At 40.4% G+C, this 6,731-nt stretch overlaps 1 protein-coding gene across 1 annotated transcript in view; it reads right to left on the bottom strand.

Moving 5' to 3' along the window:
* The window catches only part of LOC101858424, a 12,759-nt gene extending 7,309 nt beyond the window's left edge, over positions 1 to 5,450 (bottom strand). The window contains exon 1 of the mRNA XM_005102796.3: positions 5,305 to 5,450. The gene's annotated coding sequence lies outside the window, so the exon portion shown is untranslated. The remainder of the gene's footprint in view (positions 1 to 5,304) is intronic.
* Between the last annotated feature and the right edge of the window lie 1,281 nt (positions 5,451 to 6,731).

Genomic DNA, 6,731 nt, shown 5'->3' with positions numbered 1-6,731 from the left:
TCTCTCCCCCCCCCCCCCCCCCCCCCCCAATCCCCAATTGATAAAAATGAAAACACAACAGCAAAATCCCAAATAAATATCAGAGAAGTTATTTTATATCATAATTATACACTTCTGTAAGGCTTATTATCTATTATTTTGCACCAGTGACATGACATTTTAAGTTTTCAGTTGGAATGAAAGTAAGTCAATTTCTACTAGATCTATAATATTAAGGAAGTATAGAATGACTCCCAAACCAACGAGATCGCAAAAGTTAACAAAAACTCACTTGTGTTATTAAGGATACAGAGTGCTATAGTCCGTATTTATTATTTCTTAATAATCAAAAACCTAGAGAAAGAACGAAAAGTCATCTCATCTTCAAATTGGAATGCTTCAAGAAAACATTAACAAGAAGGGAAAAAGTGAGAAAAAAATAAAAGAGAACAAGTTGGGACAACACCATGTATGAAATACAGTCAAACCTGTGTAAGACGGCCACCCATTATCAAGGAGAAAAGTGGTCGTATAAGACAGGTGGCCGTCTTAGGCAGGACTGATCAAGATGAAGAAAACAAACCATTCCCATCTGAAGTCCCAATCGAAAGTAGCTGCGTTGTTGTTGTTTTTGTTGTTGTTGGTTTATATTTTGTTTGTTATTTTTATTTTTTTGCTGATTTTGCGCAAGGGTGACAATAAAACGAAATGTATCGGACGAGGAAGACCGAGTGCCATGTTAAAACAAACACGTGGGTCGCCACCACTCGGAGATGAGAGACGCTTCTGTCGCAAGTTCATGTTGACGTCCTTTGTTACTTTGTTACAGACTGGGTAAACAGTGACCACTCATCTCACTTACGATTTGAGAAATGAGTTCTGGGCGGGGCTTATGGGTTACGAGGGATCACACGCTATCCTCACCAGCAGCTGAAAATTGGTAGCTATTGGTCAACGGTGGGAGGGGCCTATGCAACATGTTCTGTTGGAGGGACTACCTAACAACAACAAGTGATTGGATTATGACGGCTCGCCCACAACGCCCGGGGCCAGTGCACAATTTATGACAAAATGTAATGGAGTCACTAAGGTGGCCGTCTAAGACAGGTGTTTTTGCTCAGTGCGGTAGGGGTTGTGTGTTAAATTATGGTGGCCGTCTAAGACAGGTGTTTTTGCTCAGTGCGGTAGGGGTTGTGTGTTAAATTATGGTGGCCGCGGCCGCTTTGGACAGGTGCCCGTCTTACACAGTTAAATTATATAGAAAAAACACAAGGGGGGAAATGGAAAGTGACCGTTTGTACAGGTGGCCGTCTTATAGAGGTGGCCGTCAGGGCAGGTTCGACTGTACATTGAAAAACAACGCATTAAATGGCCCACGTGGGCCAATAAGCCCCAGCTTATTTGCCCATGTGGGCCAATAAGAGCAGCCATATATACTATCGAATTTTTCAAAGTGGCTATTCGGATATGAAAAAATGTATTCAGACTCTGATTCCTGTCCAGCATGACATCACTTCCGACTTCGGACTTCCTGTGACTCGTGACTCGGGCTTCCTGTCCTGCCTCACTCGTGACTCGCCTCAGGCTGGGTAGAGACCGGGATCACTTCCGGAAAAATGGCGTTTTGTGCAGGAGCAGAGTTTTTATCTTATATGATGAATTTGAAGCCGGCCTGAAAAGTTATAGCGCTTCTAATAAATGTTTATTTGTCAAAAGGTCATCAGAAGCAATTAAAGATGGCAAGATCGTTACCGTGTGTTGGGGTCGGATGGACGGCCTGCACACGTGTGGCTGTGTGTGTGTGTGTGTCGGGGGGGGGGGGGGGGCAGTCTTTTTTCCCCCGCCACTCTACACAGCAACACAAATTTTTCTTGGTAAACAATCGAGATGATACAGGCTTGTGTATTTGAACGAATCGGTCTTTTTTTTTTTACACAGCTCATAATAATATGCAGGTGCCAGGTGGTCTGCTAATCTTCAATTTTACCTTTTTCTACAACAAACAAAGTGGGAAACATGGGGGGTGGGGGGTCGTATCAATGAGACGGCGGGCATCGGATTGGCAGATAAGGCGTGGGGGAAACTAAAAAATGGCGGAAAATTGGAAGCACTGAACGTTAGATCCTATAGAACGAAGACACTTCCTTTTTTCCGGACCAGAGTCCGAATAACATTTTTTCATATAGTCCGAATAGGATTTTTTTAAAATTCGGACTTGAGTCCGAATATGAAAAAAAATATATTATTCGGACTCGAGTCCGAATAAAGACGGCCATATACTATACACCCCAAAAATTTCGTCAACTGACTCTCGGGGGTCCATTGAGTTTGAGCTCACTTTTTTATCTTAAAAGATAGGTCAAAGTCCTCACATGGATCCCCAGTTCAAACAGGTTTGTACTTGTGAGCCAAATTTCAGGCTGTTCTTTCTGGCACATATATGGAATTCTTCTGCACTAAGAAACTAGTTTGAAAATCCAAAATGGCTGCCACAGAGCCCCATTTTTTTTTTTAATTAACAAATTCACCCTTCATCCTATTTACATATAAACTTCTTGCAAAGTTACATGAAAGTGAATAAAAGTCATTCATTTAGAAAAATTTTCCGGGAGTGTACATCTCCAGCCGCTCAAGATTGTTGCGCAATAATTATTCGAAGTGACTATTTCTCCGAACGTTCGGAGAAATAGTGCCGATCTTAATTTCTCCGAACGGTTTCCGGCCTCGTGATTTTTTGCCTATTTATTGCGAGAGTTCGGCACCAACTTTCCTTCTGCCTCTGGTCTGGGATTGGGAAGGAACACCGCATGGCAAGCCCGCCGACAGACAACCTTCAGTAACACCCACCACCATCATGCACATGTACACACACAAACTTATACACACACTAACTGAACATGATCAGTGGGCAACTTTTGAATGTATGACGAGCTGAGCTGTGAATGGAGAGACAGTATGAGTGAAAGAGCAGGTGAAAGGAAGAATGTACGAGTGTATCCACAGGCGACAGCAACTACAAGACGACGACACCAATCCCCCTGGCCTGGTCCACAGCTCACGAATGAAAGGAATGCAGGTAAGGCAGTGTTTTGCCTATATTATTGTCCATGGTTCGCAGGGAGCAAGGGAATGTGTGAGATTTTCTTTGTGTGTGCCTGGAGGGAGGGGGTGGGGTGTGAAAGTCATGCGGACGGCGATGAGCCGCGGGAGAGAACACGGGAATTGAATGAATGAGTGAAACTGAAAGAGAGGAACGACTCATGAGCCCTGGAGTGCAGGGATCCTGTGTTTCTATTTTTGTATACTTTGAACTGTTACTGAATATAGCCCGAAAAACAAACACACGCATGCTCCTCACTCTCCACTTACACACTTTACTACCACACACAGACACACTCACACACGCACATGCATACACGCACACACACACACACACACACACAGAGGAGCAAATTTTTAGGTCTATATCTATTTCAATTTTCAAGAGCTAGTCTGGCTAGTCTAGAGTTTTTTAGATGAGTGTAAAAACGTGAAAAAGAAAATAGAAAGGTTTCACAACAGAATGAAATCAAAATTAGAACAGCCCATAAACAACCACAAAAATTAACAAATAAGGGCGTGAGTCCACCTGTCCGAAGAAGATTGGCTGTTTTAACACAAAATGTGCGTAATTTTAAAACAAAGTACAGATTACAAGTAAATTATGGAATCGCACACATATAAGGGGCCTGCCAGTGTCAGTACATGTGATCGGTTTTGGTGGAACGTACGCTCTAACATAACACATTTAAATCTATATATTTATACATGTATATATATATTTAGAATCTAATGAAGGTAGGAATATCAAATTAAATGACGTTACGTTACACTATATAACCCCCCCCCCCCTTTTTTTCCCCATAAAAAAAAAATTGATAGAAAAACAACACATCAGAACAATAACAAGAAAGAAAAAAATACACACTAACAAAATAAAACACCACAAAGAGGGAAAAATAAAAGTAACTGTAACGTATTCAACAAATCAACGTAGTGACAACATCAACAAGTGAGAAAGAGACGAAGTGAAGCTAGGTGAACTTTCTTTCAAAAGTAAAGAGGTTCGGTTTCTTTCTTTTTTTCTTTTTTTTTTTTTCTTTGACTTTTATTTTCCAATTTGGGGACCAAAAAATGCCAAAAGATTGAGCCACGATTGATTGGTCGCGGCCGCGACAAACGCAGATATCTATGCTAGTTCTAGATCTATGTGTCGTTATCAATTTAAACCCTCCGTAGATCTAGACTAGACAGCACACGAGTGAACACAACACATTAAGTTTAAGAGCAGCACCCTTCATAGGCAACACGTCATATCTGTAGCGAAAAACTGTTTGGAACTGTAGCATTTTTTTATGAATATTTACTGCGGACATTTTTTGGACCGATTGAACCATATTGTATACGAACAATCTTTGGTAGGCCTATACTATAATTATAGATGGTATTTTTTTACTTTCCCTCCCGTCTCACACTCAGCTACCAGTTGTCTATTTTCTACTAAATATTGATGCGCTGAACACGAATATCAACTTCATTTCCGTCGCAAATTAATGGTTTTTGAAATATTTGATTGTTTTTAACCGAGATAGACGTGCTTTGGACCAATCGGGGGGTTCCAGGGGGGCCTGCCCCACTGGGGTAAAAGAAAATCTGGGGGGTTACAGGGGGGCATGCCCCCCTGTTTTTACACCCATAATTTGATATTTTACAGTTAGATTTGAAATTCTCTTGAAAATAATTGATTTGCGACAGTTTTAGTGGCTTTATGTGTGATCTGCAGCAAACAGTACAGCAGTTTGACCCCTGAAACAGTGCATCTGTGTGCGGGAGTGAAAGTAAAAATTTACCTTATAGATCTAGATCTAGAATCTATATAACATCGGAAATTTGCGGAAAGGATGAGATTTCAGAGTGTTCGGAGAAATAGTGCCCAGCTTTATTTTTCCGAAAGTTCGGAGAAATGGTGCGTGCCGGCCATAATTATTCGACTCGCAGCTCAATCTTAATTAACGATTGCACCAATTGGTATTAGCGCAGAACACATACGCTTCTAGCCTAACGTAGCCATCATAGCCATAACAAAAACATCAAAATAAGATGAAGTGAGGCAGGCTCAGCAGTTACAGAGAGAGAGAGAGAGAGAGAGAGAGAGAGAGAGAGAGAGAGAGAGAGAGAGAGAGAGAGAGAGAGAGATGAGCCCACGCCACACACACACAAAAAACACGTTGAGTGACAGTTGATAACATCTGACTGTCAAGAAAAATTAAAAGCTGTTAACCATACCTGCAGAACCTCGGTTAAATAGTGTAATAACAACGGAGACAAGAGTAGATCTAGATTCTAGATTCTAGTTCTAGTAGATCTCTCAACGACAATAAAACTGTTCTCAATGCTGTTCAAGGAATTTACAACACAGGAACAGGTGTGAAAGGGAAATTCGTAAATGAACAACTTCCGCTTTACTATACTATTTTTAACCAAAAGATTTTCCCGATAATGCACCATGCCAAATATAAAAATACGGAACATTAATTAAAATGACAGGACAAAACAAGATCCACGTGGATCAAAACAGTATTATAAACTTATAAACTACAGTCACCTTTGCTCAAGGGCCCTGCAGAATAAAAGTAAAGTAACAGCCAACAACTGAGTTGATGAAGAAGTGACAGGCAATAGAAATAACGAATTACATTTATATTATTAGGCTACTTGAGGCCTATTTGCAAGACTTTCCCATCAGCCATGCTCTGATTGGTTACAAGGTTTCACACATGACATGTACGTGCATAGTGCATACTTTTAATCTCCTTGGCATAGGCCTAGATCTACATACCCACCAAGGAGTTTAGAACTAAATACCCACATAACACATGCATACGGATCTAGGCGAGATTCTTCTGTCAAAGCTAATCATAGACGTACGATATAGGCAGTTCTATTTATAAACTCTTTGGCGCTAATCTACCATTTTCCCAATATCTAGTCAAGATCTATAAGATGAATGCTTTGTGAGCGAAACAAAACAACCCCCTCCCCCCCCCCCCCCCCAATCCAAAAAAAAAATGAAATCGGAGGCTTCTTAAATGACAACGCCCATTTTTTTAAAAAGACTTGTTGCTATATTTTTTTTTCTTTGGTGGGGGGGGGGGGGGGTACATATATAGGCCTAGGCTTATTCAATTATGTCTCTGTGTCGAGAAGACTAAAATAAGAAAGACAAGATCTAGAGATCTGGGCAATTAAGTCAAGCGCTATGCCTAATGATTTCCTGCACCTTGAACGTTCATTTACAGTTTTATAAAGATCATAATTTATAATATTATTATGGAAAAGAGCTGCGTATACATTTTAGAAAATAGTTTATTATTGATGTATAAAAGAGCATGTCGTTTAGGCCGACATTTTTTTATGACTTATTATTCATAGTTTTAATTTTAAGAAAAAGAGCACGCGCGCGTTACATTGTCTATAAATCATTAATAATATAAGTGGGAAAGAGAGTTTCAATTGTAGAAGACCCACTGGCATTTAGGTCCTCTTTTGATTTAGAAAACAAGTGGTTCTTGATAATTAGGCCAATACTTTTAATCTATTATCCCAGCCAGAATGATGTAGGCTACATGTGTCGGGCTGGTATCATCATAATATTATTATGAAGTCTCTAGAAAGTTGGGGGGGGGGGGGTTTCTTTCTCTTTATTCTTTCTC

This window comes from Aplysia californica, unplaced genomic scaffold, assembly GCF_000002075.1.
Source record: "Aplysia californica isolate F4 #8 unplaced genomic scaffold, AplCal3.0 scaffold00342, whole genome shotgun sequence".
Lineage (NCBI taxonomy): Eukaryota > Metazoa > Mollusca > Gastropoda > Aplysiida > Aplysiidae > Aplysia > Aplysia californica.
Note: the sequence above shows the minus strand (reverse complement) of the source record. Positions and strands in the feature narration are given on the sequence as shown.